General features: G+C 38.1%; 1 non-coding gene across 1 annotated transcript; it reads right to left on the bottom strand.

Moving 5' to 3' along the window:
• Positions 1-19,491: 19,491 nt before the first annotated feature.
• Positions 19,492-19,598, bottom strand: LOC141610051 (small nucleolar RNA R71). Its single transcript, XR_012527945.1, has one exon. It is a non-coding gene; the product is annotated as a small nucleolar RNA R71 (small nucleolar RNA).
• Between the last annotated feature and the right edge of the window lie 8,060 nt (positions 19,599-27,658).

The raw sequence follows: 27,658 nt of genomic DNA, 5'->3' as shown, positions 1-27,658 counted from the left end.
CCACCGTCGCACGACAGTAATGTCAAACTCTAGCCAGCCAATCATTACCGATATGTGTGGACCAGTTGACTATATATATTATGTATCATCCCTTCCGTATTCTTGTAATGAGATTTAATAATGATATTTAAATTATGTGATCGCGCTATTGTTGAGGACACATTTCCCAACAATCTCCCACTTGTCCTCGACAAGTGTGTGTGTCACCAATTCTCTTGTCCTATTACTATCTCCCACTCAATGCAAGGTGTCTTTCGGGTCGTACTTGCAAGTGATCATATCGAGAGTGGTTTCCTCGATCTGGAGAATAACTGATTGACCGGAATTTATCCACCATGGATACCTTCCGAGCGTGGCCACGCATTTCCAGTTCATTACTCCTCGAGTGGCCCTGAGATATTGTTTTAACCCTGACAAGGGGTGGACAATATCGCACTTATTCCCTTCGACTAGCCACAGCCATCATAACCCAAAATATGCCCATTTGACCCCATTTACGAAGGTCGTAGTAACACAAATCAAAGTTAATCTGAAACTGTGCCATCTTAGGCGAATAGTCTTTAGTCAAAAGAATCGACTCATTAGAATACTATAGTAGCTCTCGCCACGACCAGGCTATATAAATTTGCCAGAACTCTATAAGCGGTCACTGCCCGACAAAGTGTTCCTAACGATCGCCTATGTGATCGACTAGTCATCTCACATGACTCTATGGCACTTGAACTTGCCATCAATCGCATCACACTCTAGTCACTTCGAGACGTCACCTCATACAAGCGACTATGGGATAATACTATGTTAATCCGGGTTCACTTTAATGGGGTTCAATGTTGTCTCTACAACCCGTTTGGATGTAACAAAGTATAACAAAAGAGTTTTAAAGTAAAACTCGAACGACAAATGCGATTATCACATATGAATAGTCAATGCCTGATTACTATTCCATGTCCTATAATCTAATTTGATCTTGTATGTAGTTGTTCATTTCAATTCAATTGAAATGACATGACTCATCATGTTTAGCCTTTGAGAAGGCTTTGGTTAGTAGGTTTTATCAATTTCTTGTACCTTACTCAACCTTACTACATACTCGTTTTCCTTTGTAATGTATACATTTGAATTACAAAACTTTCTGAGTACGTGTCGAGATCCAATCAAGACATAGGCCCTCTAGCCTAATAATAGCTCCCACTGTTTTCACAGTGTGCGGGACTCATCCTTTTGCACATCTCATGATTGCAAGTGTACTCAATTTCCGTTATAAATATCTCTCATTGTTCTTTATTGCCTAGAACGATTCTAGAAAATCTATTTCTTAAATAACATAGCCACAATGGTATCTTAACCATCCTAATGTGTTTTGATTATGGTTTTTTCAGAAACCATGCGCAATCTCAATTGTCAATTGTCACTTGTGTAACACCCTTACACAAAATTGCATCATAAACACTTTGCTTTACTTCCTTAATGCTTCTGCAAGCACTTAAGGGTAATCTTTATGGCTTACTTGGTAAAGATTACTTAAATTCGATTTTGAAAACAACTCATCATACTCAAAGTATGTGAAGTATTATACATCATTACTCATTTAATTGATCCGGCAGCGGAAGCAAATGAAATCAATCAAATATGTTCAATTTAATTGAATTAGTCATGAATCTTATCAACATAAGACTTCTTATTGACGCTAATATCATGTGGATTTATCTTCATAAAACCGGATATTCAAGATGTATTATGATACTCCAAAAGTCTTAAATCATTCGCAATGATCAATATGTCATCCACATATAAGACTAATAAAAATTTCCGTAACTCCCACTAAACTCCATGTATAAACACAACTTATCGACTTATCGAGAAAAGTTTCATAACATGATCAAAACATTGATTCTAACTCATTGATGTCCTACTTAAGACCATCTCTTAAGTTGCACATTATCTTAGGATTGCAAGAATCTATAAAACTTATGACATGTATTGAATACATTCCTTCTTTTGAAGAAGTGGGTTTTAGATTAACATGCTGTATGCGTATCCTCATAATGAAACACAATCCCTAAGAAGATCCAAATAGACTTAAGCATTTCAATTAGTGCAAAACCTTTTGCAACCAATCTTGCTATGAAATCTCTCTTTATTAGTGCAAAACCCTTTGTCACTAATCAAGCCCTTTTATTTCGGATTTTCATGGCTCTAAACCTTGTATTGAGTTGTGAGTTAAACACTCTTATGTAAGTCATATGTTCATTACTTTCCAGAAGTAATCAACTTGAATCAAACAATTTCTTTGTAAGTTATAAGCTCTTTAATTTCTTAAAAGTAGCATGAATTCATCATTTTCAACAAATGACGAATTTAACCTCCTAGGTTTTGAAGAAACAATGTCTTAAACAAAACGTCTCATGTAGCCAAGAAAAACTAGTTTCTTGCGACATAACATTCTCTGTGGCATTCTTTGTGGCTCTTGAATAATTTCTCCCACTCTGTCTTCTAGAAATAAACTTGTATTTTTAGAAAGACAGTTTCACGAGCCGCAAATCCGTCGTACTCGCGATAATTGAAAAGGGAAAAAATGAGCATCTGTTTCTTGTGAAAACTTACAAACATGGTACCTTTACCATTTCATATCTCATATGATTCGATTTAGTGGAAAAATAATTTAGACAAAAATGATAAAATCCCCAAAAGGATCAAGTGACTCAAAGTAACTTGATCGAAGTTCAAACCATATTGAATAGCGTTTGAATTCTTATCCAATCATACATTATCCCATAATGCGTGTTAAGAGAGATTAATTTGTGATACTATATCACAATTCATTTGGCTTATATCAAAGTCTTCACTTTTATAATCCCATCACGACTAAATCGTGATTCCTTGAACTCTTTGAAATTCTTCAAAGATTTCTCTATTTACCTTATTAAGTGAACATATTAGTGTCAACTTAAATCGTTGGTAAAAGATAATGATCAACCTATTTTGGATCGATGATTTACAACCTCGATCTCCTTTTCAACCAAAAGGCACGAGACATCTTGCTTTGAATACAAGATACGCATATACCATTAACAATCTAATGGTTTCAAGAGTACTCGATAACTCTTTGCGTTCATCATTCCAAAATTTAAGGTTTAATCTTCGGTTACCAATTTGAATCTTACATCATCTACATGATATATCATTCTAGTTTGGTTTAGAATATAATCACCTTGATAATGGGCTAGCCATACATCAAATCGTGGTGTATAGGGTCACAAAATTGAAAACCTCTTTTGTATCTTAACAAGTTTATATTCTTATTTAGAGTTTATGCACTTAATAGTCATAATTAAGTACAACTTTAAATCCAAAAACTAGATTGAGTACACAATTACTCTATCTCTCGACATTATTGTTGCTAGTCGTCATATTCTAATCATCCTATGTATCAAGTACAATGATGAAAACCTCCATTGGTTTCTAATATTGACAAAGTAGTACTAGCAAAATTTTATGTTTAATCAAATAAACATTTAAATAAGAAGGTTCAATTAGATGTCCCACAACTAACTTGTTGATTCTTCAATAATTTGGGGTAGTTTCCTTTCTCGTGTCCAACATTTAAGACAATGGAAACTTATCGGTCGGGATTGATAGGTTTAGTATCGTCATTCTTAACAACTTTACATTTAACATTACCTTGTATCAATTCCATTATAATCTTTACCTCTTGAACCTCGTCCTCATCTTAACGGTTTAAGAGAATGCTCCCACTTATTTCAATGAGTCTTTGCTTTGAGAAGCAAAATTGAATTCATGAAGATTACTCTTCATTTGTTCGTTTTAGTCTTAAAACTTTCATTGAAGTGGTTGCGTTATTTTGGTCAATTTTGATTTCCAACAAATCTAGTTATCAAAACAATTTATCGCTTCAAGGTACTTAATTCAATTAAGTATATGAATAACAATCCATTGTAAGTAGATGTGTTAGTCAAGAATCAAAAACCTGTTTGATAATGAATAACCTTTATCTATACTCTTTAAAAGAGATCCTTAGCAATGGGTTATTTGAGGTTTTAGAAGCAAATTCATATTTGTCTTTAGTTACGCTGTTTTAATGGAGATTTGTATCAGAATCGAAATGATATCGTATATGAATTGTGGTAAAGAAATAGAACAATATAAAAACGGAATAGTGGAAAACTTAACATTTATCGTTTTATTAATACTTGTAAATAACAAGTAAAGCATTTACATAGTGACCTCTACCCAACTATGATAAATGATTCCAAGACCCAAATTCATATCGACTTAGGCACGGTATGGCCGATGAAACCTTTATCAATATAACTCGGTGGATTAACGTTTTAATCGATTCTACTTTTAGAACTCTTGGTCGATAAAATTACTCTAATAATTATCTATAGCCCAAAACACATCCGACAAGGGCACGGTATGGCCGATGAAACCCTTATCGAAAAACTTTTGTTGAGTTCAATCCAAATTTCGAATAAATGTGTCCATGATCCAAATCCACATCAATTTAGGCACGGTATGGCCGATGAAACCCTCATCAATATGAACTCGGTGGATAGACATTTATCACCCACTTCCCCTACGTAACAAGTTTTGTACCCCGGTAGGGCCGAGTGCACTCCCTCGCGAAATAGGTTTTCATGGTTTCTACTATTTGGTAAGGCTATGTCTCAATTTATTGTTTTAGCGAGAGGTCATGTCAATTTATTATCTATCACGTTTTAAGTGAACTAAAGCGGTGAACTACGATAATTCTAATTGACACGGTCGATAAACTCGATGAAAGAAGATGCATGTTTTAGTTATGGCGATTTAGCGATGCATGCGACATATAAATAAAATGCAAAGCATAAATTAAATCCTAGTATGGCCTTCCTAAAATAGAAAATCTAATTAACTATTACATATTCGGAAACCAACTCCATTGGTCCCTTGAACTTCGGTTGTGGCACGCATCTCGAGGTAACACCGTCTTTATATATCGCCATCTTGAAGAAATCCGTCTTTGGGAACTCCGAAATGAATAAAATTACATAATAAATTACATAATTTCCTATTATACATTTGTAACTATAATAAAATAAATCTATTAAATTACAAGATGGTGATACGAGATCACAATAAAATTACAACCGAATCGATATTCCCATACATTTCGGGCAATACCAATTAAAAACTAAGGCCATACTAAGTAAAAATTACATAATTCAAAAATTACATAAAATAAAATTATGACAATCATAAATAAAATGCAGCATTAAAATATATATGAACATGCCCAATTTTATGCTAAATCGCCTTTAATTAGCCAATATCGTATAATACTTGGTTTTTACGGATTTGCGTGATTCAACATTTTATAATCACAAAAATTACATAAATTCATATTTATGCACAAGTTAATTACCCTAACTTCTTAGGACTAAAAATTAGTCTCCACTAACTATTTGACCATAATTAACTCATATTTCTTAATATTGTTCATAAAAGGACTCAAAATTACAATAAAATGCTACAAACTTCAAATAAATCACAAAAATTTCAAATAAATTTGAAATTTGAAATTTAAACTCATGAACATTCTGGAAAATTACCATGACACTCATAATGTTTAAAAACTTAGGTTAAAAATTTCGAAAGTTATCGGGAAAAACAATGTTGCGGTATATCGGATTTATCAATAAAAATCATAAAAACATGAGAAAAATTATAGTCATCAACTTTTCAATTTTATATCTGAAAAAGATAATAAAATGTAACATGTGACGTTTTTCCTTAGTCATGAAGTATGTTTTAGCAATTTTTCACTAATTAAGTCACTATTTATGCTATTTTTCATCAAAAATCCATAAATCATGCATGAAGACTTCATTATAGCCTATTATTTTACACACATCTTGTAAAATTGCATGTGACAACATACTAAATTTCTATGACCAGATTCGAAATATTTCCTATATTAACCTATTTTTCATCTAAATCTGATTTTTGTCATGAAAAATCCATTTTTCGAGCATAAAAACTCATAAAATTATGAAAATTTCCAGATCATCTAAAAATAATATATGTGAAAACATATCCAAAAACCACCTGAAAATTCGATGTTTAGCTAATTTTCGTCCAAAAATGACATTTTTATCATAAAAATCACATTTTAATGCCAATATTATATAAAATAAACAATAAAATCCATAAATTAACTAAAATATCCTAAATACATTTTAGGATCAGAAACTTTAACATGCAAAAATTAATTTTGTGATATATCATAATAACACAAATTATATAAGTTTTATATGTTAATCTTTATAACTCGGAAAAACTTTTAACCGAGTTGCATGCAAACAACCATGGCTCTTGATACCGATTGAAGGAAAAGTAGATCTATATACTCAACATACTCATATATGTTTTAATTTAATTTGTCATAAAATTAATAAATGATCTTATGCATGCAAACAAAATAAAAGAAGATAAGAAAACATTTTCTCACCATATGAAATTCGGTCAAATAGGCACTAACAAGATCTCCTTCTTGTTAGTTCTTGAGCTTTCCAATATTGGATGAACATACATGACCTCAAAATAGAAGCCCTCCAATTAGTAGCACCCAAGACAATCCCTTAAACCCACAAACTAATATGTACTAGATATTTATATTGTGGTTTACCTTTAAATTGATTACTAATACTCATATATTACATTGATAATTTTAGTAATCTTTTGAACAAATTTGAATCAAAAATTCTTCCTTTTTGATGAAGATTAAAGAGAGAATAATTCATGAACTTTTGCATGTGTTTTTAAATGGTAGAGTGTGAATGAATGAGCAACAAAAATCCTCCTATTTGATGCATGCAACCGTGTAAGGCCACAAGAATAGGCCAAAAAGGAATCTCCTTTATGCTTTTTCTCTTATCAAAATATGTAGGTGTGTAAGGCTACATTATGTAGGTGTTATTATTTAAACATTATCACATAAAATAATATCACCCACTAACACCTTCCACCACCCAATATTTCGGTCCATTTATGTACATAAAATGGACTACCATTTTATTTTGTCAATTTGTCATTTGTCACACAATATGTCACATGTAGTATGATACATGTTACAAATTAATTAAATGCATATTTATCACATAAATATCATTTTATAAATTAATTAAATTACATTCAACAAATTGACTAGTGATACTTGATCACATAAATAAAATGGGTCATATAATTATAATTCACAACATCTTGTAATTATAATCAACCAGTCATTCTTATCTTTATTGTTTCTCAAACAATAAACAATTTTAGTAATAAAGCATTTTATTTACTAAAATAAATCTTATTCAATCCCATTACAATAAGATATCAATATTCTCTCTCACAAATTGAATTGTTCAATTTTAAGGAATTAATTAATCTGTATCGGTATACAATTAATTAACCTTTTCAATTAAGGGAATTGTCCTTTAGGTGTGACCTCAAGGATCAATCGATCACCACCGTCGCACGACAGTAATGTCAAACTCTAGCCAGCCAATCATTACCGATATGTGTGGACCAGTTGACTATATATATTATGTATCATCCCTTCCGTATTCTTGTAATGAGATTTAATAATGATATTTAAATCATGTGATCGCGCTATTGTTGAGGACACATTTCCCAACACTACTGTGATTCTTCGAAGAGGCGCAGCACCTGCTGCGTTATTTCCCCAGAGGTTTCCTCCCCAGCAAAAAAGATTTCCGCGTTTTATTATGGAATTTCGATAGATCTACACTTCCTTATTCCATAAAACACAATATTACGGAAGATATTTACTTAAAATATTAATTTAAATTAGGAATTAATATCCAGAGAATTCCAGAACATTCCGGAATATTCCTACTCGGCATTTAAACGGTTTTTAGAAAATGAAGCAGTTTTTGACCCGCACTCCAAATGAACTCTAATTACTGTCAAAACGACCGTATCAGTGCTTAGATGACGACCAAGGGGTTGATTCGAGTGTTTGATCTATCACTTGACGATGAACTTATGGACTGTCATAAATCATTCCGCGTATAAAAAATGCGGCCCAATCATCACTGGGTGGTTGGCGGGACGCGTAGAAATGAGGTGTCTATAGAGCCCCTACTTTGACTGAGGCTTGGACAAGGCGAAAGTCAAAGTATAGCCATCAGGTCAATCGAAGATTACAACCTGAAGACTATGGCGACGCGAGGCGGCTCAAGGGGTCTGAACCAAGGACCTGTCGCCGGGAACATTTTAGAGTTTGTTGACTATCGGGGAGGGTCGTTTAAAGTCCATTATAATACGTAAGGAAGCTCGCCATCCATAAGAAGAAACCATACCTGAGACACCCCTAGGTGAAGGATTGAAGGCGCTTCGGCAAAACTCTTTGGTCTGAAGATAACTTGGTGTCTGAAGGCATTAGGGGTTATAGGGATTTTGAAGAAAAATTCTTAACACTTCTGAAGGCTAACTCTGAAGGCTATCTCTAAAGGAAAGGTTGAAGGATAACTCACTGAAAGACTGAACATGAGGACTTAATTGAAAAGAACTTCTGGAATTTATTGAAAAGGGGTTATCTGAAGGTTACTGAAAGGATTATCTGAGGGTTGTCTGAAGGAAGAACATATGAAGGTTATCCTAAAAGAGTAAAGGATTATCTGAAGTTTATCTGAAGGATTAAGGCAAGTTTCTGAAAGATATGAAAGATTAAGTCAAGTTTCTGAAAAAATTTGAAGGTACAGAACTCTTCGGGAGTTGTTTCACTCGAACTCTGTAGGAAACCATATGAGGGTCAGCGGGACGTTGGAAGAAACCGATGGGGAATATGCTCGCATCGGTCTCAAGCGAACTTCGTTTCTAAGAAATACGTGGGTTGTAAGTGGCAACGAACTCTCGCTGGGGAATGAATGCATTGATGATTAGGAACATCTTGATCGTCGTGGAAGAAACCTTGAACAATACTGCGAATACTGTTGGGGAATGTCTTGACTGTCGCTGGAGAAAATGAACATTTGAGCGAAACCCCCAGTTAGAGCGAGCTATGCTTCTAATACTTACCTGCATAGTAAGTAGCCACACAAGAACGCAAGCACACAGCACATGAGGAAATGCAATTAGCACATGGAACTCAAATGATGAAGGAAATATACAAGTTTTGAATGCTCTTTCTTTATAAAATTGTCTAAAACTTGAATTAAAGGTGGAATTTGTTGCTTGTAATGCGTTATGCATATCTAATAGGCTTTAGACGTATGACTTGACATGACATCGACTCACTAGGACACAAGACGATAGACTGACGCAACGCTGACTTAGATTTGACACGACACAGGGATGACCTTGACAGACTTTGCTTAAGTATGCGCAACCCCTAGCCAAGCATGGGCGACAACGCGTATCATTTCCAAAGGTAAAACAATAGCAAGAATGATGACGGCATATAAAGGCAAGGCATGAGCCATGGATTAGTTGTCTACTTGGATGTCTTTCGCCATCATTGTTTACTATAAAAGAGACCTCTCTTGAGGCACGATAACTTGGAGAATCGATCTAAGACTTTTGTCATTGTTCTGACCAAGCACTAACTTGACTTGAAATAAGAGAAGAATAAAGGAAGGGTGGCATCTAGGAAGAGAAGCCCCCAGGATGAGAAGATGACTCTGGAATTTGGTAAAAAGGAGACTGGGGGACAAAAAGGAGCCCCCAGTAAAGAGGTATAAATGGAAATTGTGGTTGGAAGGTTGAAATTGAGATTGAAAGTTGATGGTTGATGGATGAGGTGGTTGATAATTGAGGTTGGAAGTTAAAAGTATGGATGGTTGGTGTGGTAATTGAGGTTGGAAGTTGATAATTAGGATGGTTATGTCCTTGAGGACTGCCTGTGTAATCACGTGAAGTGAAATCAAACCAGATCGTAGTTCTGAGCTGGCTTTGTTAATTTTATTTGAGTGTTATGGTTGTATCCTTCTTGTGTAAGAAAGGACTGCCTACGTATCCACCTGAAGAGGTGAAATCAAACCATGCTCATAGTTTAGGTGTGTGTCTAAGCTATACTGTTAGGGCCTTAAAGTGCATGGGTCAGGAGAGTATATTCCTTTGGTGACTCGAAGAATCGATTTGACATAACTCCCTCTGATTTTGTAAAAAGTTCCTTGTCGTGTGAGCACACTCGAAAGTGGACCCTACGGATGGATATGGGTTCATCCCGTCCTAGGTAAAAAATTATCTGAAGACTCCACGTCTGGGTCAAGGTGAAACTGGATTGGATAATTGGAATATGGGCTCGGAAATAAGAGGCTTTAATGAGCAAATCTCCGGAGCTTTGATTTTGTGGAGTTGAGGCTCGATGGGATTATGGCTTGTAATATGGCTTGGAAATGGAGTCTCTTGGCTTGATGTAGCCTGAGCACATAAAGGTAGGTTAAAATGACGTGGGTTCGAGTTTCCATGTCTTGGCCCTAAAGGATGGGTACGCTTGATGAGCTTGAGAGGATTCTCAAAATTCCTAACTGTCTTCCTGTAACGGTCTCGAGAAGGACTTAGGGTGTGTGATGGGCTAAGTGAGGGTGCTAGCTGGCCATCTTCATCAATGTCTTGATTCTATATAGACTTCATTAGAATTTCGTTCAGCATTTGATTTCATACTCGTTCTTGAGTCAGACTCGGATTCTTCGTTTAGAATATATCTCGGCTTATGCTCAGATTCTTGATTCAGGTTTTTGAAGATAACATTGACTTTGGATTTTGACATTGACTTGCTTGATTGAGCCTTCTTCTTTTGATTCTTTTGTCTTGGATTACGGGTCTATATACCTCGTTTCTGCACCTCCCGCCAACCACCCAGTGATGATTGGGCCGCATGTTTGATAAGCGGAACGATTTTATGACAGTTCGTAAGTTCGTCGATAAGTGATTGCTCAAACACTCGAGTTAACCTCATAGTCATCATCTATGCACTGATACGGTCGTTTTGACAGTAACTAGAGTTCATTTGGAGTCCGGTTCAAAAACCGCTTCATTTTCTAAAAAACCATTTAATGTCGAGTCGGAATGTTCCGGAGTATTCTAGAATTCTCTGGATATTTATTCCTAATTAAATCTAATATTTTTAAGGAAATATCTTTCTTATATTATGTTTCATGGAATAAGGAAGTGTATAACTACCGAAATTCCATAAAAACCGCGGAAATCTTTCTTGCTGAGGAGGAAACCTCTGGAGAAATGATGCAGCAGGTGCTGCGCCTCTTCCAAGAGTCGCAGTGGCTGCTGCGCCTCTTCCCCAGCCCTCTTTTCATACTTTCTAGAATATTTCCGTGATTTGTTTCCGTATCCGTGTCATTCCTAAAATCCTCCATAGGTTTAGTATAAATAGAGATCTTCGGTCTCCATATTTGGCACGCGAGTGTCCGCCCTTCTCTTCTCTCTTTGCATTCTAGACCACGCTTTTGCTTTCGACGCCTACGTGCATGATCAATCGACCATGTAAGCTCAGATCATTCTGAGTCCCGGTCACGTTACATTAACTGACCAATTTGACCAACTCCACCTTAATCAATTTAATCAATCTTTTAAATCCTTTAACAAGGGCACTTTCATATTCGCATATTCGAGTCGAGCAATCACTAAACGATAACTTTAGTCAATCTCGTTTCGTCAAATATATAAGTCTGAGGGTGTAAATCCTATTTTATTTTAATGTACTTTTATTTCGTATCATTAATGTAAGGTTTATATCAAAAGCACGTTCAAAACCGTCTTAAAAACCATCTTTTAAAACCGTATTTACAAAACAGCGGAGATTTGACGTCGAGAAGAAACGCAGCAACAGCTGCGCCTGTTTGAAGAATCGCGGCATATGTTGCGCCTCTTCCTGAGGCTGCCGCTGCTCCTGCACTTCTTCTTCTTCCCCGATCTTCTGCAACTTTCCATTTTTTCTGGTTTCTTTCTTTTCCTTTGTTCGTATCAATGCAGAAATCATGTCTTTTATTAATCCTTTTCAAATCGTAACGATTAATTCGACTTGAATCCCTTATAATTAATATTTGCGGGTTTTCGTCATCTTATTCAAACCCGAATTTTAGAGGTTCGATTCGTTCATATCAAGTCTCTGGAATTCGTCTCTTGTATATAATTTTATTTGCTTGATTTCAGTTTATTAAATCAATTTCGTTTTCAAATTCAAAGTTTGTTCCTTTATTAAATCCGACACGAGTTCGTATAATCATGTAAACTGCTGTAAATTCTCACCTTTAATTCGTTTCATGACGTTTCTAGACGCATGTAATTTTTTAAATCACTTCTACTTGAGTATAATATCAATAATCGACTTTAAATTCACCAATGAACGATAACATTGTTGCGGTTCTGACTTCACAGCCATAGCCCAGCTGCGCCTGTTCTGGGTTGGCCTTTGTCTCTGAACTCCTTCTCGCCCTGACGTAGCTCCTAATTACAGTTTAAATCGACTATTAATCATATTATCACCTCTAATCTAACATATTTTCATATTTTAATTCCTTTATTTTCCTTTTATTTTCTTCTTCGAAATCCCGTCTTTGAGCGTGCTTTTGACTTAGATCAAATAAAGCCTTGTAATTTTAATTGTTATTGTAATTCATTTATTAATTTTTTATGTATGATTTAATAGTATGGCATTCACATGTAATTAATCTAACATCCACTTCGACCCAAATTGTTTGCTAATTATGTGTTAACCGACTTAGTTTTATCTCACATGCTAGGATTAATCTATGTTTGTTGTATTGCATGCATTACATCGACAACATATCAAAAATGAACAATTTCCCTAATCATTAGTAGAGGCCGCTATCTAGGCGGGCGGTATTAGGTGTTCGAATTAAAGAGCTTCCTAATACGTACCCTCAACCCTTACTCCAGTTATCTCTGGATATCCGTGTCCATTGGCATTTTCGAGAGTCATTCTAGATATAGAATGCTAAGGGTAACGAGTTCTTAGTGTCTATGTCAATACTTTTTGTCTTGAAATGACACGAGGTATTCGAACGGTTCCAATTTTCCATAAAAATTGGTGGCGACTCCACAAATGTAGGCTCATTAAACCTTTCACCGGTTTCAATGCCTCACCAATCGGTAACGGCCCATGACGTGCTTTGGCAAACCCAAGGTTCCGTTGGAGAAGTGCCGCCGCCTCGAAACCAATGCGCGGGTGCGCGCGGGGCGGGTGGCCCATGTCCACAGTTTGGCGACTCCGCTGAGGATGATACACTTACGTGTTACCCAGGGTGAAACTTGAACAAGGTTAGGGAATAGTTTATACGAGAAAGTTGTCGGTTTTCATTACTCGACCTTCTCAGGTCGTTTCATTCGGCCTTCCTAGGCATAACCCAACCCTTTCGACCAATCGTCCCGTCTGGCTGGTCCAAATTCTTATCTGGGCCTAAGGATGGATAGTGATTGACGTCAACCATACTACGATGCTTACTCATGTTTGTATCGAGGGCTTTCACTACTCGAGGGAATGGACTAGGAACCGACCTTACTCTTGTTTGGCACGGACCTCTCTACAGACCAGGGTTTGATTGCTTGGTATGGCAACCCACCTTTTTAGCCAAAACCCTTTAAATGCACTCAGCATACTGTTATAATGCCCATATGTATGTTTGTACCTTATACGTGATCACCATTTTGTAAACAAAACCATGACGAAATTTTGTAAAATAAAATCTTTTTCAAAATGTAAATATTTTCGAAAATGGCCTAAAATCGCGCAATATAAGTTGAAACTCTGTCTAAATGTCAAGTCAAATATCGGGCCTCAAACCCATTTTCAAATCTTACTTTTAGTCAGCACTCCTACAACTACACTACAGTTGTCTAGGACAAACATTTCAAAATTTGTCATTTTCAAACCTCACTTGACAGAGTGGCACACGCCCATTTCTCGAGTCGAGTCTTCTTGAGTAAGTGTGCGAAAATGGTCGATCGTGTTTTGATTCGTCATCAATCTCTTATCCCCCAGTTCCAAAATGGTGGGAACTAGTCACGGAAGCGTTAATGGTCAACCCCAGCCGTCTGTAAATGGTAATGATCAAATCCTAGCTGCGCTCATTCGTCTCCAAACAAGCCAAGACCAAGCTTATGCTCGCCTTAATGCCATCGAAGGCCGAATTATCGCTGTAGAAGCCAGACTTCCTCCTGCAGAGGATGTCATTCCCGACATGGTTATACACGATAATATTCCACCCTTTGTTGGACAACCAGAAGTCAATCTTCCACCAGGACCTACTGAAGCTGAAAAGCGACTCTAATATTTGGAGGAGCAACTAATGTACCTTAAGGGAGATGACATCTACAGGGAAAACAATCGCAAGTATGAGGCGGTAAATGCTCAACTGCCAACTAACTTCAATATGACTGAAATCTCGAAGTTTAAGGGGCATGAAAACCCGTTGAACCATATCCGTGCCTTCAAAGATTATATGTCTATCAAGGGCATCAAGCCAGAGATATTCCTAAGGATCTTTCTTTCATCTCTCGATACTATTCCTAAGCAATGGTTCTACTCTTTGGAACACAAGAAAATTGTTACTTGGGATGATACTGCAATTGAGTTCACCAAACAGTATGTAGAAAAATTCAAGTCAGTATGCGTACTCTAGAGGTTCTTACCCAAAATGAGAAAGAAGGATTCACCGACTTCCTAAGTAGGTGGAGAAAGACTAGCACACAACTCGTCGAACGCCCAGACGAGGCTACTATTGTTGAAAAATTCGCGGACAAATTAAGGCCAATCTATGCGAACCACCTAAGATACCAAAACATAAAGTCTTTCAAAGACTTAACTGTATTTGGCACAAGAATTGAAGACGACATTCGTAAAGTACTCTTGTCCAAAACGGTAGGTCACGGATATCAAGGCACAATGAGTCGTTCTTATGGCTCCACTAGCAAGACCGACCAGGTCAACCTTGTCGAATCGTCTACTAAGAAGAATGGCCCACAGAGGAAGTTCACAAACGTTGGTGACTCATACTCCAACGCTCTAAAAAGACTGATGAAACAGGGTAAGCTCCAACTCATAGAACCTACACCGGACCCAGAGAAGAAGTCTAAGTTCTGGGATGAGAATGCCTACTGCGAGTACCATAGAGTCAAAGGACATGATACAGAGAAATGTTTCAAATTAAAACATGTCATTCAGGATATGATTGAGGATGGGCGCCTGCCTATACCTCCTGCAAGTAAACCTAACAATACTCAGAATCCTCTTAGAATTATGATGATTACAGATGAGGAATCCACCCTAGATTGCTCACACCTCATTTCTCCAGCTGATGACGAAGTCAATGCACTAGAAAATGAAGGGAGTTATTCCACCATCTCCCCTACTATCGCTGATTTTGTCGCATGGGCAAGGAGTGTGAGTAGACAAGTTTCAGAGCTAGAAGCTGTAGTGGCATCCCTACGCAGTCCAAGCACAATACCTAGGGAAAACAGGCCAGTGGTTCCAATTTTGTCTCAAGAATCCACAATGCAAGAAGTGATCGCAGTAACCGACGATATGGTCGAGCAAATAATCAGCCTAGAAGCTGAAATCATAAGCTTAAGAGAGCTCAGTATCGTCAATGGAGTATGGGAGGATGACGATGAAGATGTTTACCTCACAATACATCCTCTAGTCAAGGCTAGTGAAGATCAAGATGTGGACCACCTTACTCGCTCAGGACATCCATATCAAAATGTCACTCAAACGAATGGTCCAGTTACTACTAACACCAATGTCATCACACCCACGATGGCGAAGATACTGCTCCCGACCATTTATTAAAGCAACTTCAAAAGACAAAGGCTGGTCTTTCATTCTGGCAACTAGTTGCAAGTTCATTTCCTCATCGCCAGGCTTTACTACAGGCATTGGCCAAATTAAACGTGGCACATAACGCTACACCTGACGACATCGTCAACCTAGTCTTCCAAGACTCAGTCAAGCGAAGTAACCCAGTTACTTTCTCAGATGAGGATCTGCCTCCCTTTGGTGTCACTCATAACCCTGCTCTATACATTACAATCACTTGCTTGAAGAAAAATGTACCCATGACATTGGTGGATGATGGCTCTGCAGTCAATGTCATACCACTAAAACCAGCATACAAGTTAGGCATAAAAGAATCAGACTGGACTCCAACCAACCAAGGCGTTCGGGCGTACGATGGAACACAACGTAAAGTAGTAGGGCTAGTTAACCTTACTGTCGCCACTGGGCCAATCGAGTGAATGGTTAATTTTCAGATAGTGGACATAGAGGCATATTTCAATATACTTTTGGGTAGGCCTTGGATTCACGCTTCCAAAGCAGTAACATCCACCTTACACCATAAGATCAAGATCCCTCTAGATGGCAAGGTAGTGACGATCACTTCGTCACCTATCAAGGTCGTGATAGAGAAAATGTCAAGCAACCAAGTAATTGCAGATCCAGTGTATGAGCTGGGAGGATTTCAAATCATAAGCCTTATAGAAAGTGAGCTGGCTCCCTTATACTTCGATCCATACTCCAACTTAGTGGTCAACCACATGCTCAAGTCCCAGGGATACTTCCCAGGAATTCCGTTAAACCCTATCAGAGAGAGTACCTTTGCATCTATTAAAAAGTGTGACTCCCAAAAGATACCACTAGGCTTGGGGTACAAACCCACAAAAACTGGAACTCTTGAAATGCTTAATCATGTTCGGAATCGCAAAGACAAGGGAATCCAAATGCAACCCTATCTCCCTACACTAAATGAATACTTTGTCAGAGAAGGGGACTGTGAAAATCTTTATGCATTTTCCGAACCTTGGAGATACAAGGGCATCCAACTTGCTGGAATCAAGGTCTTCCACGATTGCTACTTTATTCCTCCAAAAATGGTTCCTACCGTCAAAGCTCGTCAGACACCTTGTCTCGACGAACAGGCTGTTAGCCTTCTGTTTGGAGAGGATCGATTCGTCAGGGCAGCGTGATGTGACCATAATTAGCGCATATTTAGCCCCCGAATTAGCCTTGTTCCCATGCTTTTTAGTGCATATTTGGGTCATTTCTTATCTTTAGTTCTTTGTTTTGCATATTCTTTGAGATTTTGATCCCTTGGTAGGAAAGGAGTAAGAATCTTGCATTTCCATGGCAAAACGAGACTAAATTGATCGAATTCAATGACCAAGCATCAAGGAGAGACAAGATTAGAAGGCCGTTGTGCATATTATAGTAGAAGAGCAATGTTGAGAAAGGATCCTTGAGTCCCCAAGGAAATCACCAAGGAATTTATGAAGAAAAGGGAAGAAAAGAAGAAGATATGTTGTTGAGTGACAATCCGAGCGGATTGTCACCAATCCGTCCGTCCCGCAGCTGCACAATCCGTGGGGCTTTGTTTGAATCCGCTCGGATTCCACCTCCATAATCCGACCGGATTCCCTTGAATCCGCTCGGATTCCAACGCCAGAATCCGCCCGTCCCGACCTTATTCCGCCCGGATTCCAGCACAGCACGATTTCCTCTTCTCCAAGCTACAAAGAAAGAAGCCCTTCTCTCGAAAAATACCGGCTCCTCCTTGCTCAATCTAAAAAGTGTAATTACTAGTTTAGCCCTTAGTTAACCCTAATGCATCCTCCCTAATTTCCACTATAAATACCCCATTAGTCTAATTAGGAGAGCATGTTCTTCTTATCAATAATTAGTGTAGTTAATATCAATCAAATCTCTCTTTAATATTGTAATCAAGTAGTAATCAAGTATTAATCAAGTTTTAATCCAAGTTTTAGTTCTTTAATCTCTCTTTTGTTCATCCTTTATTTTGGGTAATTGAAGATTATTTGGGTTATTGTTGGGAGATTGACAACCTCTCAATCAAGCATTCAAGTACTTCTTTTATCTTTGCTTTATTATTGGAATCATTAGTAGGTATAATCTCTTAATCCCTTTTTAATTATTGTTAATTACTTTCATTTATTCATCATGTTTCATATTGTTAGTATGATTGACAACCTTGCTAGCATGATCAACATGATAATGAGTGAGTAGTCTCTTAGCTAGGGTTAATGGGTGATTAGGGGAAACCAACATGGGGAATGATTCATGCTTAAATTAATATGCTTTCATGTTTTATTTGCTTGCTTGTTTTGATCTCAACTCATGCACATGTTATATTTGATGAAATGCTAAGCCTATGAATCCTTGCATTTACTATCATCTTCTATCTTTTCAATGAGACTTGTAAGACATAACCCAACTCGAGTCTCATTAGACCATGCATGTTATTGAGTAGGGAAGATTAAGTCGACTTGTAGGTGTTGTACAATCTAATCGATTCGGCTCCGGGACCCAAACTTTCCTAGGATTGTAAGATATAACCCAACTCAATCCATCACAACAATAATTGCTAGCTTATAATTTGAGAACATGTTTGTATGATCAATTCCCATGATTCCCCTATGATCCCATGACACCCTAGTGCCTTTAATCAATTGTTTACACCCCTTTAATTCATCTTGCTTGTTTATTTTCATTGCTATTTTAGTTTAGTGACCTTCTACATCAACCCAATTTGTGACACCCCATAGACACCACTAGTTGCAATAGAAATCTCATTTCAATACCCGTCCCTTGGGATCCGACCTTTACTTGCCTCTTTAATAATTGTAGAGTTGTTTGTGAAGCTATAAATTGTGTTTTGATTCGACCGTGACCCAACGACCACATCTTAATTTGTGAATACGAAACGGACTCGCACCAAAAATGGCGCCGTTGCCGGGGACGGTGTTTACTTGATTTAGATTTCTTTTTATTGTTATTAGTTGTGTCTTTCTTCGCCTTGGGGAAGTAAAACTCCTCAAGGTTTGTTCTAATTGTTTTCGAGTTGTTTGATATTTTGCATGTCTAGAAGGTTACAAGGTGATTTGTTACCTTTTGACCGTGAAATCGAAAGAACCTTGACGAACAATTGGAGACTTGTTAGGAGGAATTTAAGAGGTATTAGTGAAGTTGTTCAACCCACTAGTGAGTTTGTCAATCCATTCGCAATAGAAGGAGAAGAGAACCCATTACACAATACCCCACAAAATCCACCTACAATGCCTAAATTCTCGTCACACTCCGTACCCACCGAGGAGAATCTACCAAATGGTACTCCTACACCGCAACATCAAACCGGAAATTTTATTGCCAAGTCCGCCTTCATCCAATTAGTTGAGAGGAGCCAATTTGGGGGGATGCCTAGTGAGGACCCTCATTCTCATATGGAAACCTTTTGCGACTATTGTGATGCAATCTCTCAAACGGGCGTGACTCAAGACCAAATTAGATGGGTCTTATTTCCTTTTTCTTTAATCGGCACCGTGAAGCAATGGTTGAAGGGCCTTGATAAGGCCACCCTTGGAATAGATTCTTGGAAGAAGTTGGCTCTAGCTTTCTACAAAAAATTCTACCCACCGGAAAAGACTAACATGCTAAGAGCTCAAATTACGGGTTTTAAGCAAAGGGATGAAGAATCTTTGTATGAAGCTTGGGAGCGGTTTAAGGGAATTTGTCGCTCATGTCCTCACCATGGACTTAGCGAATGGTTTTTGGTACAACAATTTTGGAATGGTTTATATGAAGATTCTAGGAACATTCTCAATATGGGATCAAATGGAATGTTCACCGAAGTTGATGACAATCAAACATGGAACAAGATTGAGGAAATGGCGGTCCATAACTCACAATATAGTAGACCTCGCAAGGCTACTAGAGGAGGAAAGCATGAAGTGGACTCCGTTACTCAATTGGGTGCTCAACTTAGTGCTCACATTGACATAATCAACTTGAAGTTTGAACAAGCTATGGCTAGACTTGAGGAAAACTCAAAATCATCAAAGCATCATGTTAATGCCATGACGGCATCCTCATCAATCCCAAGTGGGATATGTGAGAATTGTGGAACTTTGGGACATGACCAAGGTGAATGTAGGGGAACAAATGAACAAGTGAATGCTTTCCAAGCATACAAGAGTGGTACCCTTTATTCCAACTTTTACAATGAAAACACCAAATTCCATCCAAATCTCTCATACAAAAGCCAAAATGTTCAAAACCCTCAAACAACATACACCCCACCACCCATGAGAAACCAAAATCAAAGACCCTTTTACAATCAAAACCAAGGTTACCAAAATCAAAATCCATACATACAATCACCAAAATGACCAAGGTTTCGATGTCCAAAAAGCGGTCCTCCAAATGCAAAAGAATCAACAAGAATTTTTTACTCAAATGCAAAAAGATAGCCAAGCAAAGGAAACCACCATCAACAACATTCTAGCTCACACCAAGATGTTGGAGACACAATTGACTCAACTAGCATCTTCAAGCTCACAAAGACAAAAGGGGCAATTACCACCTCAAAGTAATCCCCCTAGACATGAAACGGTTAGTGCCATTCACTTGAGAAGTGGTACAAGGTATGAAGCACCAAAGAAGCAAGTTGAGGATGAAGTTGTGAAAGCTAGTGAAAAGGAAGAAATTGTGCAAAACTCCAAAGATGGAGAATCATCAAAAGAAGAAAGTTCAAAGAAAAATGAAGACAAGGCCAAGGAGAAAGAGCCCATTGTAATTAGACTTCCTTTTCCAAGTCGTCAAGCCAAGCCCAAATTTGATGATCAACTAGGAAAATTCATGGAAATTGTGAAGAATTTGGAAGTCTCAATTCCTTTCACGGAATTAATCAATCACGTGCCGGCCTATGCGAAATACATGAAAGATATCCTCACAAAGAAGAAGTCGATCCGGAAGCTTGAGACTATCGCCTTCACTAAAGTGAGTAGTGCAATACTTCAAGGGAGTTCACCTCCAAAGTTAAAGGATCCGGGAAGCTTCTCAATACCGTGTACCATTGGCGACACAACGATCAACAAAGCCTTATGTGATCTAGGGGCTAGTGTGAGTGTCATGCCGTACTCGGTGAGTAAAAGGTTGGGGATGGGAGAGCTTAAATGCACCAACATCACACTCCAAATGGCCGATAGATCGACGAAGACACCATTAGGGATATGGGAAGATGTCCCCGTGCGAATTGGGAAGTTTTTCATCCCGGTGGACTTTGTCATTGTTGATATGGAGGAAGATTCCAACATTCCAATCATTCTAGGAAGACCTTTCCTACACACCGCGGGTGCGGTGATTGATGTGAAACATGGTGAGCTCACTCTAGAAGTGGGAGATGAAAGCATAACTTTTAATCTTGACAAGACTATGAGAGCTCCTCGTTTGCATGAACCATGTTTCATGATTGATCATTATAGCCGAAAGGATGAAAGGAAGAAATCGGAACTCCAATGGAAGAAGAAAATTGAAGATACTCCATTCAAAGAGCAAGTGAATTGTGACAAGGAGAGCTTGCAAAGCTCATCAAAATCAATCAAGGAAGAAGAGGATGGCCTCATTGGCCAATAGAAGAAATTGGGAGAGTTTTCTCCATCTAAGCAAGAGATTTTCAATGATCAACTTAATAAAGTTTGTGGTCTTTGGGACGACGAATTTGAAGGGATTTTTAATCCCTACATTGGTAATGCCATCGATCAAGACCAACAACAAAGGCCAAGGTCTATTGAAAACCTCTACCATGATAATGAACAAGCCTTTGATTACTTCTTCAAGGTGTTGAGCAACATCAACAACACCTTGGACATGCCCCCTTGACATCTCATCAAGAATGAGAGTTTGGTGGAGTCCTCCCTAAACCACCACTTGTAAATATTTCTAACTCCCTAACTTACATTTCAATTCTTGTATTGCATTTTTGTCATCTTTGGATTTTTATTTACTTTGATCAAGATAATTGTCTTGTTTGAGAGAAGTGAGGGAAGGACTAACAATTTCAATTGATGTGTAGTGCTTTACCTTAGTGTGGGGATGACAATTGCCTAGGCTATCCATGCCTAGTAGTGCCCCCACAATGACGAACACAAGACTTGAAGAAAGAATAGAAGAATGGTAAGGGAAGTGCATTGTGCACAGATGGAACTGAATCCGTGTACACAGGGGAAGAATCCGAGCGGATTCCACAGAATCCGCCCGTCTTCAGTAATCCGAGCGTACTGCAGAAAATCCGCCCGTCCTGAACTGAGCTGAATTTTGAAAAATTCTTGACTGTGACTGAATCCGGGCGTCCTGAGCAAGAATCCGCCCGTCTTGAAGAATCCGCTCGTCTTGAAAGAAAGAAGTCCGTCTTTGCAGCTGAGGAAAACAAGCAAAATTTTCTGGACTGAAATCCGTCCGTCTTTAGCCAAATCCGCCCGTCCCGTGTCAAGAAAATCCGAGCGTCTTCCACCGAATCCACCCGTCTTTAGGCGAGTTTTGTAAAGCCCAGAAAGAGTAGAATCCGCACGGATTGGGCAGAATCCGCACGGATTGCCCCTGCAGATTCGAAAATTTCGGTCTCTTTAAAACCCCTCCCACCTTCATTCATTCATTCATTCATTCTTTCATAAACAGTACCCACAACATCAAAACCCTCATCCTCTCCATCACAAAAACAAAAACCCTCAACAAGATTCACGAAAAACAAATCAAACCATCCTTCTAACAACAAATCAATCACTCCTTCTTCAATAAAAATCGAAACCAAGCACAAAATCTTCAACCTTTGAGTTGATTTTTGATTTCATAAAGGCAAAACCTTTCACCTTCAAATCGATTTGGGTATACTACAAATTGAAGATTTTTCATCCTTTTCTTGGTTAGTTCATCAATGGCAAGGACTAAGGGAGCAACAAAGGCAACAAAGGCACCAAAGGCTAAGGCACTCTCACAAAGGCAAAAGGCTCTTCAAACAAAGAAAGCATTGGCTATGGTGGTAGTAACACCAAACTTGGAAGTGCAACAACAACAACAACCTTCTATGGGAGCAACAACACCTTCCACTCCGGAAATCGATCAACTTTTGCATTATCCGGAGGTAACTTTTATTTTCGATACCCATAGGAATACCTTTGTCAAGTTTGTTATGAAGTCATTACAATCCACCAAATTTATATGTGAAGATACCTTAGAAAAATTGGGTGTTCTTGAGCAAACTAGAGCCTTTTTCAATGCCATGGGGTTGAAGAAATTGTTTGAAACAAAGGAATTGACATACCCCTCCCTTACCTTGGAATTTTTGAGTTCCTTGAAAGTCACCAAAGTTGAGAATAGGGAGAATCTCGAGTTTCGTCTAGCTAATGTTAGTAGACGCATTACCTTTAGGGAATTGAGTGAAATTTTGGGTCTTAGTGATGAACCGCGTTATTTTAAGAATTATGGAAAGTATGACCCCGAACCTTTTTGGGAGGCAATCTCCAGGAAGAAATTTGAGGATTTTCATGCGAGTCGTGCTCTTTTGGTCCACCATCCGGGCATAAGAGTATGGCACAAGGTCGTGGGTAACACCATAATTGCAAGGAAAGATACCAACCATTTCACCAAACTTGATTTTATTCTCCTTGAATCGGCTTTGAACATTGGAAGAGTACACACCAAGCCTTACAATTCTTTGAGGCTCTTGGTAGATAGATGGCTCAACATTGATTGTGGGAAGAAGGGCACAACCGTTATTGTCAATGGCGGCCTAGTCACTATCCTAGCTAAGCACTTTGATCCTAACTTCAATAAGGATAACAAGTACAAAGCAAAGGAGGGTGGCCATCTTGTTGATATGCATACTATGATACACAAGTTCAAGTGGGTTGCCCATAACCCCCTTGACACTAAGTATGGATGGCTCACTAGTGAAGCTAGATCGTTCACCTTGCCTTCGAAGATTTGTCGTCTAAGCGTCCACCGGACCAATTATCTACTTCCCCTTTCTAAAGAGGCCGAGTATATTATTCAACAACAAAAGGGTGATCTTGAAACTCCCTCCTCTTCCATTGTCATACCACCTTACCCCTTTGAGTATGAAGAGATCAAGCCGGAAGGAGTTGAAGCTAGGAAAGACTATGTGACTCTTCTCATGCAAGCAATGCACAAGCAAGCCTTTGAAGATCGGAAAAATGCTTACTTGGCTCAATATCCACCCCTCCTACACTTAGCTAGGCAAGGACTACTTGATCCATCTTGTCCTTTGCCTAGTTGGGCGGATAGAGAAGTCCTATTTCCGGCTGCATCTAGGGTCGTTTTGGGTGACAATGAGGTTGTTGGTAATGATGAAGAAGTTGATGATAACATTGAGGAAGAAACAAGTGAAGAAGAAAAGGATGGTGAAGATGATGATGAGCAAGATGAGTAAGAAAGTGAAGAAGCAAATGACAAGGGAAGTGGCAATGTGGCCACTTCTAATGAGGAAAGTGATGGTGATAGCATGATGGAAGATTAGCAAGCCTTGGAGACTCCTACCCTCTCATGGTTTGTCTATTTCTCTCTTTGTTTTAAATATAATTTTGATCATTGTTTGAGTAGTCCTAGCACCATAGAGGACTCACACCTCGGTACCATTGAGGTGTTCTCATTTTATTGTTCCCATTTTCAAAATCCAAAATGACAAATTAATTTCATGCATAGCCTAGTGTGTGCATGAACTACACCCATCCTTGGACATTAGCAATAGTGTCTCACTCGGTTTGGGGAAGTTAATGCATACACAACGGGAGGTAATCTAAATTATCCTCTCCGTCATAACAAAAACCATGCATCATGTAGTGTAGCTTAGTATAGATTGCATTTAGTATAGAAATCATGCATCATCTTTGCATAATTTCCATCATTTTGGCCATTGAGGACAATGCCCATATTAGTGTGGGGATGGGAATTCTAACATTTAACTATTATTTAAAAATCCAAAAAAATTGAAAAATTTCAAAAATCATAAAAATTTGAAAATTGAAAACCCAAAAACATGTTTATTTTCTTTTGTAGTCTTGTATATATTGTCTTGTATATATTGTGTTTGTTCTATCCTTGTTCACATTGATTGACTACGCCACATCCGAGACATGAGGATATTGAAGACCGCATGGTATGATCTTTCCAATCTCCTTTTTCCTCTTTATGTTGATGACTATGTGGCTTTATTTTGATTGATGCGGTATAACAATGTGAACTTAGGACTTGCATTTAGTTTATATGTCATATTAGTTGATAGAAACACTTGCATTAGGATGTTTATATTAGTTGCATCATGGCATGTAGTTGCATGTTAGAAATGTTTTGAAAAATGCCTATTTAGGAACTTTGACAAGAGCAACTAAGCCATTACAAATACTTGTTCAACTTAAAACTTTGCCTACTAGAATGGTTGTAAAACACCCTAGATAGTGTCATACTAGTGTCTTTTGACCCATGACCCAAGGCCTAGTCAAGGGTTTGCATGTGAGTCACCTATCCAACCCCGTGATGCGATGTGGACTTGGTTAACTTGTCTAGGTGACCTTGTTTGACCTTGTGGTAAGGCAACCCAAAAATATTTTCTATCAATAAGCTTGAAGTGCTCATTTCAAAGAGTTTTGTCATGTGGAAGTAATGTAATGCCAAGGAAACCTCAAATGTTATGAATTGTTGAAAGTTGAGAAATTTAAGTTATTTTGATGGAGGCGTACCACTTCGATGTGCTTTGGTGCGGGATCCATTGAATTGGGCCCCCATACGGTTGTGAATTCGGCCGCCCAGAGACAGAGTGACTATCACCCCGAAAAGCTATTGTCTAGAGGTTAACCGGTTGCCTAATAAGCGATTGGCGAAAGCAAAGGACACTAGCCCGGAAGGGACAAACCCCATCTTAAATTTTTGAAATGTGAAAGTGAAATGAGGACAATTTTGAATACTAGTCATATCCACCCGTTGTGAATAAAGATTTGAGCATTTCATTCCCAAAAAAGCCTTTTGTCAAGCCACTTGGTCGAGCTTGGGACGATCCATGACCTTTACTTTTGTAGAGAATTCGAGACTTTTCATGTCATATGCTACTAGCATCATAGGGATCATCATTCCACCACCATCCGATCGCTCTTGACGAAAGCATTTGGAAATTGAGGATGAAAGTAGTCAAGTTTAACACCATTTGGAGGTGATTTAGTGCCATCCTCTTAGACTTAGTAATTTGTTGAACTAATATTTGTGAAGGATTACATGCTCTTAAATTTGTTCCTCTTTAGTGCCTCCGCCACTTGATGAGGAAGTGGCTATTCTTTTTGTAGATGCATCCATTATGTGATTTTATGTGCTTAATGTTTGGATATGTCGCCATTTTGGCAAGACCCACCTTGCCTTGCAAGAAGGCATCATACCTCATGGTTGTCTTGTTGTGAGTTGAAGGGGCGGAGTGAGACCCGCTAATTGTCTCATATCGGCTATATTATTAGGATAGGTTAGTATTGGTCCTAGTCTTTGTCACCTCTTTACTCGGGACGAGCAAAGGTTCGGTTTGGGGATATTTGATGTGACCATAATTAGCGCATATTTAGCCCCCGAATTAGCCTTGTTCCCATGCTTTTTAGTGCATATTTGGGTCATTTCTTATCTTTAATTCTTTGTTTTGCATATTCTTTGAGATTTTGATCCCTTGGTAGGAAAGGAGTAAGAATCTTGCATTTCCATGGCAAAACGAGACTAAATTGATCGAATTCAATGACCAAGCATCAAGGAGAGACAAGATTAGAAGGCCGTTGTACATATTATAGTAGAAGAGCAATGTTGAGAAAGGATCCTTGAGTCCCCAAGGAAATCCCCAAGGAATTTATGAAGAAAAGGGAAGAAAAGAAGAAGATATGTTCTTTGAGTGACAATCCGAGCGGATTGTCACCAATCCGTCCGTCCCAAACCTGCACAATCCGTGCGGCTTTGTTTGAATCCGCTCGGATTCCACCTCCACAATCCGACCGGATTCCCTTGAATCCGCTCGGATTCCAACGCCAGAATCCGCCCGTCCCGACCTTATTCCGCCCGGATTCCAGCATAGCACGATTTCCTCTTCTCCAAGCTACAAAGAAAGAAGCCCTTCTCTCGAAAAATACCGGCTCCTCCTTGCTCAATCTAAAAAGTGTAATTACTAGTTTAGCCCTTAGTTAACCCTAATGCATCCTCCCTAATTTCCACTATAAATACCCCATTAGTCTAATTAGGAGAGCATGTTCTTCTTATCAATAATTAGTGTAGTTAATATCAATCAAATCTCTCTTTAATATTGTAATCAAGTAGTAATCAAGTATTAATCAAGTTTTAATCCAAGTTTTAGTTCTTTAATCTCTCTTTTGTTCATCCTTTATTTTGGGTAATTGAAGATTATTTGGGTTATTGTTGGGAGATTGACAACCTCTCAATCAAGCATTCAAGTACTTCTTTTATCTTTGCTTTATTATTGGAATCATTAGTAGGTATAATCTCTTAATCCCTTTTTAATTATTGTTAATTACTTTCATTTATTCATCATGTTTCATATTGTTAGTATGATTGACAACCTTGCTAGCATGATCAACATGATAATGAGTGAGTAGTCTCTTAGCTAGGGTTAATGGGTGATTAGGGGAAACCAACATGGGGAATGATTCATGCTTAAATTAATATGCTTTCATGTTTTATTTGCTTGCTTGTTTTGATCTCAACTCATGCACATGTTATATTTGATGAAATGCTAAGCCTATGAATCCTTGCATTTACTATCATCTT

This window comes from Silene latifolia, chromosome 10, assembly GCF_048544455.1.
Source record: "Silene latifolia isolate original U9 population chromosome 10, ASM4854445v1, whole genome shotgun sequence".
NCBI classification, from domain to species: Eukaryota; Viridiplantae; Streptophyta; class Magnoliopsida; order Caryophyllales; family Caryophyllaceae; genus Silene; species Silene latifolia.
This window is presented reverse-complemented; position numbering and strand designations above follow the sequence as displayed.